Genomic DNA, 12,652 nt, shown 5'->3' with positions numbered 1-12,652 from the left:
ATATGTTTATATTTGAAAGATTAATAAAATGATATAAACATGTATCCAAATGTATATGAAAAAATGATAGATATTTACCCAAAAATAACCAAATATCAAGTAGTTGTACATGATAACAAAAATTTATGCGTGATCTTCTCCTGTAAAAACTGCAGCTACTACAAATGTCACCTAACCCCAAGCAAGAAAGAAAAAAGTAACATTATTTTATGTTTGTGTTTAAAATTTCATTAAAAATATATAAATATGTATCCTAAATATATCAAAATGTATCCACAAACAACCTAGCAAGTATAGATGATCTTATACTATTATCATATATATATATATATATATATATATATATAAGATATTTACTAAAAAAAAACCAAAAATTAAATTATTATGCATGATAAGAAGAACTTATACATGATCGTGTACTCTAAAAATTGCAAGTACTACAAATGTCACCCAACCTCTTGCAAGTAAAAAAAAAAAACAACATTACTTTATATTTATGTTTCAAACTTTAAAAAAAAAAAGATATAAGCATGTACCCAAATATATCCAAATGTATTCATAAACAACCAAGCAACTATACACGATCTTGTACTCTTATCAAATATATATATATATATATATATATATATATATATATATATAAAATGACAGATATTTACCAAAAAATCTAATAGCTATACATGATGATAAAAACTTATGCATGATCTTGTACTCTAAAAATTGTAAATGTTGCAAATATCACCCAACCTCTTGCAAATAAGAAAAAAACAACATTAGTTTATGTTTATATTTAAAAGTACTAATTAAAAAGATCTAAACATGTACCAAAATACATAAAAAAAATTTAAAATAAAAATAAAAATCTAGCAATGAACTTTTAAGGAAAAAATATAGATAAGATATGTACCTAAAAATATCCAGTAAAAGAAAAAACTAATTGCAACTTTACATACATGATAGGAAGAACCTATGCTGATGTTGTATTCTCAAAATTCCAACTACTACAAATGTTATGCAACTTCTTGCAAGTAGATAAAAAAACTACATTACTTTAAGTCTATATTTAAAATTTTACTAAAATGATATTAACATGTACGAAAATTTATGCTAAAAGAATCCAACAAACATACATAATAAAAAAAAACATGAATTGGTACTTTCATCAAATGTATCTTTTAAAAGATATAGGTATGTACCCAAAAGTATCCAAAACTTCAGCATCTATGCATGACAATAAGATCTTACGTATGATCATGAAATCTCAAAATTGCAACAACTGCAAATGTCACCCTATACCTTGCAAAGAGAAAAGATGCAACATTAATTAAAATTTATGTTTGAGAATTTATTAAAAAATTATAAAATTCACATACCCACTATACTTGGTCTAAGATAAGAGTGCTAAAAAAAGAGACCCATTCAGATCTCACTTCATCTAACTCAGCTCGCGAATAGGTTTTTTTCCCTTCAAACTAAAATATATGAGAAGAGAAAATATGTTAAAGTGAAACATTAAATATATGTATAAGTTATCATGTACTTATGAAAATACATAGGTAAATAAACCTAAGATGTTAGAAGACTTCTATTTGCAATTATGTCTCGCATGTATCGCATGACAAAATATCCGCACATGACACCATCCAACTATTTGGGTCCCTATGAGCAAAATTATATCAATAAATTTTCACGATCAAATATGACAACATATAAATTTGGTCAATTTTTTCATCCTTCACATTTAAATTTAAAAAAACAATGAATGACATAATGTTAGTTTCAAGTAAAATTTGCTCCTAAATTAAGTCAATACATGTCTAGCATAATACCCTAAGCTCCCCTATTTACAACTTGGAGGGTTAAATTGGGTAAAATGTAAGAATGTCAAATAACATGTATATGTGAAATATGGACAAAAAAAAGGAATAGATAAAGGTAATGATTAATTATATTTTTTAAGAATAGTGATTAACTTTGAAAAAAAAAAATAGTTAACTTTTGTTTGTGTGAAAATATCCCTTAGAAAAGATCATGACTTTTAAGACTTCATTAAGGTATATCAATCAAGTTTCAAGAGCAATTATTGATAATATATTTGGAAATATGTAGTATTAGCATCCTTTTACATCTCATAGATTGACATTATAGAAGAGAAATGCAATTAGTAATTATAAGGAATAAATGTTTTACATTTGAACAATTTTATTGAAGATGGATAAAAGAGTAAAAAGTTTAGATTAAAGAGAGAAAGAGAGAGAGAGAGAGAGGTTGTGCCTTACAAGAAATGTTTAAACTAAATAATAGGATGTATATAAGACATGCTAAGGCCAAAAGAAAGATATAAAGAACAACTCACACCTAAGTAACATGATCAAAACTATCTAAATGAATCCTCATTGCTTCATTACCCACACATACATCTAAATCGTTGTAAAGGATTGTAAATACTATAGGTTTGTTTTGTTTTTTTTAGTACTACTTCATTACTAGTGGAATAATGGACAAATGAGTACATTGTATTCATAGCAATTTAGATTATATTTTCATAAGGTGGTGAAACAAACGTATATGGTATCCTTCTCAACTCAACTTAGGAATAGGAAATAATAACAAAAACAATTATAAGCTAAGAAAATTCATATATATAGGTATATATTCATGTGAGAGAAAGCCAAATAGAATCTTCACATTTCAAAAATCAAGTAAACTTTAATTCAAGAAAGCAACTTAAATGTAGGTAAGTCTTCAAAAAGTTTAGAAGAAAAAAATGTAACCTCGATAACTATCCACTTGAGCTCTTTTTTAGATCCTTTCTTCTTTTGAGATACAAAAATTCGAAACCCCCTACAAAAAATAAGATTACATTAGTGTTTATTTTGAGACATGAAAACTAAAATTATGGTAGACTTACATGTTCACAATATCTTTTATATCTTGGTATGGCTATTGTAATAGTGAGTCTAAATAGTAGACTATTTGTGATTTGAGGTCAATTACAGCCAAAACCCAATGAAACCTACAATATATTAACATATAATTTAGATAAATAGCATTTATAAGGCTAAGAAATTAAAAACAATTATAATTAACAACTTACCTTGGGTTATACGGAAGAAAAATCAAATCTGCCAATTTGGAGTCAATTAGGCGATCAACAATGAACCTTGCTCTTTTTTCAAATTGTGGGGCTATTGTTCCAACCTTGGACACCATTCCTGGATGAACAAATATAATTTTCTCATGTAGTGTATCATCCAGATGTTCATGCAGCCACCTAATGAAATATCACCCAATTTAGAATTACTTAAAAAAAAAAAACAGCTTCTACTTATTTATATCATGAATATAACATAAAGATTTACAACAAAATATCACCAAATATAGAAACATATACAATTCATAGTCAACTCTTTTTTAGAAATTACATCCTTCATTTCAGTTGTCAAGAGGAAGGTTTGAAATTTCATCCCAAAAACATTGATTGGAAAGTCAACTTTAGGTGCCGGTTTACCCTCCAACATTGCTGAAACTGTTTTAGAAAACAGTTGTATATCTCTAGGATTCTCATATTTGATTTTCTTTGGGGATGCTTGTATCTAGTTTATGCACTACCATACAAATGAGAAATAAATATATGTTACATTTTTTTAAGTCTTTATTCAATAGCGAATCGTCGAAGATCATTTATTATGCATATTTCTGTATAATTAAAATAAATTTATATATCAAAATATTAAACCAAGAGACATAATTAACTCTCATGATTCTATCTTGTTAAACTAAAATCAACTTAAACTACATGTCTTATGCATTATAACATCTTCAACTTCCTAGTTTAGGTGGTGGTTCCTATCCCATATAGGAAAACATAATCCCTACATTTCAACTACTATTATGTTTCGTTTCATTTTAGAAAAATTTCGACAGCATTTCCCTATAGTTCTCCAAGTACACAAAATGGAGAAGGCATATTATTCAGCTTTGTCCAAATATGCACCCAGAGAACAAAAGGAACGACTGTCGAAATTTCTAAAAAATGAATGAAGCATAAGAGCGTAACTTCAAAGATATTATGTTTTCCTTATATTGTCTAATTGGACAATTCAAGCATCATTTGTAGAAAAAAAAAAGTCTCATTCACATTCTAGACAAAGTTAGAAGTTGTCAACGTCAAACTAGTTCATCAATGAACCATTTGCATTCTTTGACAACTTAAATGTCCTTAGCATGTAATAGAAATTTTTGTCATACAAGGATGCTAGAACGGGAAGTCTAATGTTTCATGCATGAACTTATTTAAATCCTATCTAAGTATCATAAACACATTAAAATGAAATACATTTAATTCCTTTAACATATTTGTTATTTGCCTAGTAAAGGAAAATGGAAATATATTTACTTAAAAACTCATGAGTAGAGAAATTTAATTACACTTGGCAACAAACAAACAAAAGTTAATACTCAAAATATAAAGTCATCAACGTCACATTCAATGGAATCAAATTAAATCAAAAGTAAACCCACCCACTAGACCAAATCTACTAACCATCAAATAACTCAACTGCAAGTTTGATTATTTATGTTCAATGTCCATTAAAAAAAATGAAGTATTGACAAGTTGGAGTTTCATTGCAAAGTATAGAGAGAGAGAAACTAGAGAGAGTAAAGAATTACCTTAACAAGACTTGTCCCTTGAAATTGTCCTCTAGTGATTGAGAAATTAAAAAGCTAACCCATGATTAGGAGGACCTGCATTTTTGGTACAAGGAGATGAACTTTTAAACAACAAATAGAACATCAATCTCCAATAATAAAACTCTTAGTTCTTTTTCCCCTTGTTTGTTTGTTTTTTTCTTATCTAGGTTTCATGTTTCTTGTTCTACTTTTTGGCTAAAAAAAATAGGATCATCATTGCGTACCAATGCAGTTTGAGAAAGCTTTGCTTTATTTCTACAATGGGATGGAAATTATGGACCATTATTACATAGCAATAAAATATTTTATAATGAATTTTGTAATAAATAAATTAGAATTATAAAATATCCATTTTAATTTATTTATGATATTTATTTTATAATATTTTTCTTTCAATAATTTTAGAATTTTCATATTTCATGTTTATCTTTTTCATAGAAACAATTTTTGATTAATAAATAATTTTAACATAAAATTTGTCATATTTTTTTAATGAATTTTTTTATCATTGCTTTCATAATAATTAAAACTAAAATACTATTTTGGAGAGAAATATCATTGATCAGTCGGCTCCAACACAAAATTCGTAACCAATTATTGGTCCACGGAAATTTCGGTAATTTCTCCAAAATTTATCCGATATTTCGGTATTAATTGGTATTTTTACCGATTTTTCAGAAAATTTATTGATATTTCCTACCACTCTAACCCACGCACAGGATACAAAAGCTATCCGTTTTTTTTTTTTTTTTTAAAAAAACCATCAGATTCTATTCGGTAATACCATGATTTGCAGGCAAAGGTTGAGTTTTTTAGCCTGCCTCAAAAATCGTGGAGTTAGGGTTCAAAAAATTGAAATCCAATGGCACAAAAGCTAAGAGACCCTTACAACACATCCAGAAACCACACAGAGCAAAGAAAAAAACATTTTTTTTATGGTTTTCCATGGGGTTTTTGCATGGATTGTCTCCAAAATCAAACGAGGAAGAATCTTCCCGGAAATGGAATGGGGAATGGATTTTAATGGGAATCAAATGGGGATTGCAATAATAATAATAGAAATAATAACCTCACTAGATTAGTACCTGGGTTTGACTGAGAGTGGCAGAGGAAAAAATGGCCTTTTTAGGGATTCTCTCTTGTGGAAGGCAACTTGAGAAATGGCTTTTTCATGGTCGAGTCAGAGGAAGTGAGTGGCCTTTTGATTTTTAGATTTAGTACAAATAAAAAAACAAGGAAACAAATTATGAAAACAATTTTCCTCCCTCTATAAAAATATATATTAATTGTCCATCTTGATGAAATCATAAATTTCACTTTCTATAGGCCATATTTTAGAAATTAAAATTAATTTCATAAGATAAATTATTAATAATTTTAATTATTTAAATAAATTAATGTTAATAGAAAAAAATTTTACAACATATTTTTAATAAAATTGTAGAAATTAAATCTCAAATAAAATATTGTATAAAAATTATTTGCATTTTTCATTTAAAATGTAATAAAACATTTTATATATAATAAAAGTATTTTAAAAATTTGAAAATAAATATTGTCTTCAACAAGATAGGCTCCCTTCATCTAACATCATGATAGAACCATATCAATCTTCATTTTGATACTAAGTCCTGTTGCAATGTTATATGTATAAATTATTTTTATTCAATAAAAAAAAATTTTGAACTCAATTCTAATTTTATACATTTCCAAAATGCATATTTATTATTCTTAAAATTGAAATATCGAATCTACCGATATATATTTGTTTATTAATTTTTTTTTCTTTTTATCATATCTATGTCAATTATACTTACAAAATAATTTAAAAATGTGTATTCTTGCTTATTTTATCATTTTTACAGTTTTTCCAAGCATTCCTATGAATGTTAAATAATTTTCGCTCCACCGATATTTGTGAAAAAATATTCATTGATATTTCTCTGATATTTCTGATATATCCCTAAAATTGAAATACCGATATATCCGTAATTATTGGTATTTTTATCCTTGATTCTAATTATATATATCAGAAACATTTAAATATATAGCAATAAGTTTTTATGGATTTTTTTCCTCCTTAACACTTTTTTAATGGATTTTTTCCCCGCTTTTTAATTTTTTTTCTCCACCGATTGGGTGGTAATGTTCAATATTTTGACATGCTATAAGTAGCTAACAATTTAGGGATAATGATTGGGGATATGACAGTTTCTCCACTTCTCCACTTCACTACTATCCTATAGCCTATAAATAGTCCTCCACTTCCCATCTAACCTACAACAACATTTAAGCACTTAGATAGTTAGGATGCAGATAACATGTGACTCCACTACACAAAATATTAAAACTTATTTTTTTTAAATCTATTATCAGAAATAATTGCCAAATACAGTCCAAAGTAATAATTCCTTTTTATGAAATTGTCTTTAGAAAAATGGGTAAATAATAAAATTTATAATTTTTTTTTTGGTTTTACATTTTTGTTTTTAGAATTAAGATATATCACTCATGTTTGTTAACCTTTTTCTTTTTTAAAATTTGATGGTACAAAATAATAAACATAAAGGTATCAAGCATTTAAAAATTATTCTTTCACATTTATAAAATAAAAATCTATTTCAAACTTAAAATGTTTTTAAACTGTTTTTAATATTTTAAATATATTTTTAAAATAAATTTTATATTAATTTTTATATTTAATATTTGCAAAATAAATTGTCACGCTTAATAGGAAAAAGAGTCAACATAAATTGGGTATTCTAACCAAAGAAAAATCAAGGGAAAGTTGTGTTTTCATGTGCCAATATGGTAATAATACTGTTTTGAGAACCCAATTTTACATATTTCAAAATTGATAATGTAATTAGAAAATATTTGGAGAATCATGCACTTTCAGCTTATGTGTATTTCAATACCAAAAATACCCTTCATCTTGGCAGCTAAGCGTTCCACATCTGAAAATTCAAAAGAGAAAAACCCTTCGAAAAGCCACAAAACCAATATCTCTCTCGTATTCTGCTTTTCCCCTTCTCTCTCCCATTCTCAATCTCAGAAACCCAAAATGTTGTAAAACCTAACCTCTTTCATTTCTGTAACATTCTCGTCTCCCATTTTCGTAACCTTTTCCCCAAATTACTTGATCCAGAAACCCTAATTTCTAAAACGAAGATCAGATCCGGGGAAAATTGGTAATCAGAATCAATGGTGGGTGCATCGAGCTCATGGTCTCGCGCATTGGTTCAGATCTCACCCTCCACTTTCTCCGTCATCGGTATCGCCATCGGCATCGGCGTTTCCGTCTTGGGTGCCGCTTGGTACTTTCTTTTCCCTTCCTCCCCTGCAAAATCCACCAAAATAGAACAACTAATAAAATTTTTGCATTCTTGTCAAACCAGGGGAGGTTTAGGTTAAATCGATACATTATATTTGATTTTTTTTTTTTTTTGTTGGATCGTTGTTTTGATGGTTGCGTTATTGCTGCATTTTTAGGGGAATTTATATAACTGGAAGTATTTTAATTGGTGCCATCAAAGCTCCTCGGATTACTTCAAAAAATATGATTAGATGAGTACTTCAACTTTCTTTCTTTCTTTTTTTCTCGCTGGTTTTATGGATCATTGATGTGGTATTACATTGACTGGCTTATTAATGAGAGGTAACTGACAACTTCCATGTGTAAAAAAAATTGAATTATGCCACCACTTGCTAGATTGTCCGGGCATAGGTTACATGGTCGTAGGATAAGCTGATACGCCTATTTACCATCAATATCAATGAGTGTCAATTCTGAAATCTTACTGAACATACATTTGGACAAATCAATATCAATATTGCGGCCAATATTTCAGTATGGTTCATGTTGATATTCTATAATATTATTGGTATTCCTCATTTACTTTGATGAACTGAAGATTTTTGTGCTCATTTCCTATGCAATACTTCCTTGTTTTGAGCTTAATTTGAAGACTCATTCAAGATTGCTGCTAAATTCACAAAGTATCGGCACGTTGTTGGTGACTTGGAGGCATGAAGGGGCAATTTAGGAACATAAAAAGGAGTCAGCAGAGAGTGCATAAAAATGATAATATTTTCCACTTTGACGGTGAAATTTCCTATTCCAGCTCATTGGGGTTTAAATCCCATATTATTTTCAAATAGTTGTATTAATGCATGCATAATGCTTGTATTGTTAGTCATTTTCCTACTATAGTGGCTATTTTTCATTGCATTTTTGAATAAAGATACTAGTTTTAGATTTTTATTCACATGATTTCTCATTTGCCTAGCCTCATTGCTTATATTGGATTTTCAGAAGTTCTATGCAAGTAACTAAACAATTGTGTCAAGTAGTTGTGGGAGAAAGAGATGGACAAATCCAAAAAAGAGAATGGATATAAAGGAAGTAATAGGGTAGGTTCTCCTTTTTTGACTTTGCATCATTTACTTGAGTGAAAACACAGTAAGCTGGTACTACTCTTCCATAGCTGGAGAAGAAACTTGCAACTAGAAACATCTAACACCCCTTTGATGGCCCTTTGACCTTCTCACGCAATAGTTGCTCTATCTATTTGGCTCTAATTTGACATGTGAAATTTACTAATTATCTATCTTTCTACTTCAAGCATGTCCCGCAATTTTTTGTTGATGCATTTGTTGAGAATCATAGGCGTATATATGAAGTGGTTATATTGATTATTACTTCATCTGACATGATTTTTCAGTAGTGTAATGCTTGCAACCTTTAACTACCATGTTACAAAATTTTACATCATATCATAGTGAATTATTAAATTCCAAGCCTCGAGCCTTTCTTTGTGACCCTTAGAGTATCCCATTATGGGGTTCTCTTGAGTGCTCAAGAGGTCCACCAAATGTTTTTTGGGACTGTAGCTTAGGTACTACCTTAAGGGCCCTTGGGTACTACTTTAGTGGCCTTGAGGTACTACCTTAAGGTAAACTTGAACTCAACTTCTCCCAAGCCTCGGGTCTTCCTTGGTGACCCTTAGAGCATCCCATCATGTGGTTCTCTTCAGTGTTGAAGTGGTCCACCAATGGTTTTTTCATACTGTAGCTTAGGTACTACCTTAAGGGCCCTTAGGTACTACCTCGGTGGCCTTGAGGTACTACCTTAAGGGACCCTAGGTACTACCATAAGGTAAACTTGAACTCAACCTCTCCCAAGCCTTGGGCCTTCCTTTGTGACCCTTGGACCATCCCATTATGTGGTTCTCTTCATTCCACAAGTGGTCCACTAAGGGTTTTTTGGGATTGTAGCTTAGGTACTACCTTAAGGGCCCTTAGGTACTACCTTAGTGGCCTTGAGGTACCACCTTAAGGGACCCTAGGTACTACCTTAAGGTAAACTTGAACTCAACTTCTCCCAAGCCTCGGGTCTTCCTTGGTGACCCTTAGAGCATCCCATTATGTGGTTGTCTTCAATGTTAAAGTGGACCACCAAGGGTTTTTTGGGACTGTAGCTTAGGTACTACCTTAAGGGCCCTTAGGTACTACCTTAGTGGCCTTGAGGTACTACCTTAAGGGACCCTAGGTACTACCTTAAGGTAAACTTGAACTCAACCTCTCCCAAGCCTCGGGTCTTCCTTGGTAACCCTTAGAGCATCCCATCATGTGGTTCTCTACAGTGTTGAAGAGGTCCACCAATGGTTTTTTCAGACTATAGCTTAGGTACTACCTTAAGGGCCCTTAGGTACTACCTCAGTGGCCTTGAGGTACTACCTTAAGGGACCCTAGGTACTACCATAAGGTAAACTTGAACTCAACCTCTCCCAAGCCTCGGGTCTTTCTTGGTGACCCTTGGACCATCCCAGTATGTGGTTCTCTTCATTCCTTAAGTGGTCCACCAATGGTTTCTTGGGACTTTAGCTTAGGTACTACCTTTAGGGCCCTTAGGTACTACCTTAATGGCCTTGAGGTACTACCTTAAGGGACCTTAGGTACTACCTTAAGGTAAACTTGAACTCTACCTCTCCCAAGCCTCGGGCCTTCCTTTGTGACCCTTAGACTATGTCATTATGTGGTTCTCTTGTGTGCTCAAGTGGTCCACCTTTGGTTTTTTGGGACTATACCTTAGGTACTACCTTAAGAGCCTTTAGGTACTACCTTAATGGCCCTTAGGTACTACCTTAAGGGACCTCAAGTACTACCTTATCTAAAGTTTGGTTTTTTGTGACTGGCTTGTTGGTTCAAGTGGGTTTTCCCTATTTTATGCTATCTCTCTCGGTTTGGTACTTCTATCATGCTACATTGAACTTGCCATGTCAAAATTGATGATTTTGTGAAACCTTCTACACATACCAGATATAGGATTCTTAGTGCCTTATTTGTGTTCTAATACAAATATCTATTCATATTTGCATCTACTTGGTGAATTTATTCTATCATATGGTATCATGTAAGACTTGGCTTTCTTGCTAAATTATTTCATTAATTATTTGTTCAGGGAAAATCAGCTAATCATGTGAGTGAAGTAGAGCTTGGAAGGGCTACTTGGACTTTTCTCCATACTCTTGCAGCTCAGGTCTGTTTAAACTTGTTGCTTTGGAGGTTTGGATATGATTTTGACATTATCAATTGGTTGACTTCTACTTAGGTCTCAACTGTCAATTGTTATTTACTTCAAATCAATCTAATTTGGACAATCTTGATGCAAAACTAATCTAAGAAACTTAAAAGCAAAACCACTGTATTTGATAATCTCTGCCATAATAGTTTATCTGAACTTGAATTTTAAACACTATTTCTGAAGTATGTTAATAGCTTCATGTACTTTAACTTGTCAAACTTGGTAATTTGTGATTGGTATGGTCTTCAGAAGGATTTAAGTTGGGTTTAAATCAAATGTCTAAATGCACAAGGAGAAGGCCAAGATGTGGCTGGAGTTGATGGGAAAATGTTCCATTTCACATCTCTAACCAAGTATGACATCTGCATTCTGAAATGGGTGAAACTAGATGGAGTAGATCCAATTGGTAGGGAAAAAGCATTATTGATCATTTTAATGTTAAAGGTCAATGTGTATATGTATGTATGGTTATATAGACAGAAATAGATATATGGATAACCAAAGATAAGGAAACTAACTTTCCAGGACATTCATTTATGCACTTTTTGCACCTTCTCAGATAGAAAAGTATCTTACCTGGATATATCTCGTAATCTTGTTAAAAAATGGGTATTTCTTATGTGAATCATTGACAGAGCCAATCCTGTACAAGCTGGATCTCAAGCTGAGTTCTCACAGTGGCTATGTCACGTGCACAATGTCGTTAACAGAAGGTGAGAGATTACCCATACTGGTTCCATAGAATTACTATTTTACTAATGTTTCATATACATATTCTCCTAATCCCCCCTGCTAGTTGGTTTTTCATCTACTAGTTTGAACATTCATCTCTTGAAAATACAATGGATACAAAGATGAAACCAAATAGGTAGCCAACCATCTGTTTTTCTGCTGGGTTTTCAACATGACCCATTTTACCAAATCAATTCAGGTTTCTAATTTGATGAATGAAACCAAGTTTCTCATAAACCAGAATGGGTGTTGCTCAACATGCAAGTTGGTTTTGTTTGTGCTAATTTGCAATTGTTTTGTGTTTCAACAGCCTTAATAAACCAATATTTCCTTGTAAGAGAGTTAATGCAAGGTGGGGCAAGCTGAAATGTGAGCTGCGTGCATGTTATCTGCAAGGAACTCCGGATTTTGGTGAAGGATGACATTAACATAATTACCATAAACCATCAACTAATGTTATTGTTTGATTTTCAGTGTTACTATTGCAAATAATAAGAGTCATATGAAATTAATTAATATAGGAAATCATTTGAATGTCTTGTATAACTCTCTTTGGTATTGTATAAAACAAAATCAGTTTCCCTTAACTATTTCAAGGATAATTTCAACAATGGTTGTGAACAACTGGTTTTCTTAACA

The 12,652-nt window shown here is 31.1% G+C and overlaps 2 long non-coding RNA genes across 3 annotated transcripts; one reads left to right on the top strand and one right to left on the bottom strand.

Moving 5' to 3' along the window:
* Nucleotides 1–2,769: 2,769 nt before the first annotated feature.
* On the bottom strand, nt 2,770–4,756 carry LOC109123720 (uncharacterized). Its single transcript, XR_002031506.2, has 4 exons — nt 4,675–4,756; nt 3,098–3,274; nt 2,912–3,016; nt 2,770–2,844 (listed from the first exon to the last, which is right to left on the bottom strand). It is a non-coding gene; the product is annotated as an uncharacterized LOC109123720 (long non-coding RNA).
* A 2,906-nt stretch (nt 4,757–7,662) lies between these two features.
* On the top strand, nt 7,663–12,609 carry LOC104881195 (uncharacterized). 2 transcript variants are annotated; one of them, XR_787188.3, is made up of 6 exons: nt 7,663–8,012; nt 8,188–8,800; nt 9,011–9,108; nt 11,159–11,236; nt 11,917–11,994; nt 12,324–12,609. It is a non-coding gene; the product is annotated as an uncharacterized LOC104881195 (long non-coding RNA). The 2 variants fall into 2 exon arrangements; XR_787189.3 differs by lacking the exon at nt 9,011–9,108 and having other exon boundaries at nt 12,324–12,430.
* The last annotated feature ends 43 nt before the right edge of the window (nt 12,610–12,652 follow it).

Source organism: Vitis vinifera, chromosome 13 (assembly GCF_030704535.1).
Source record: "Vitis vinifera cultivar Pinot Noir 40024 chromosome 13, ASM3070453v1".
Classification (NCBI taxonomy): domain Eukaryota; kingdom Viridiplantae; phylum Streptophyta; class Magnoliopsida; order Vitales; family Vitaceae; genus Vitis; species Vitis vinifera.
This window is presented reverse-complemented; position numbering and strand designations above follow the sequence as displayed.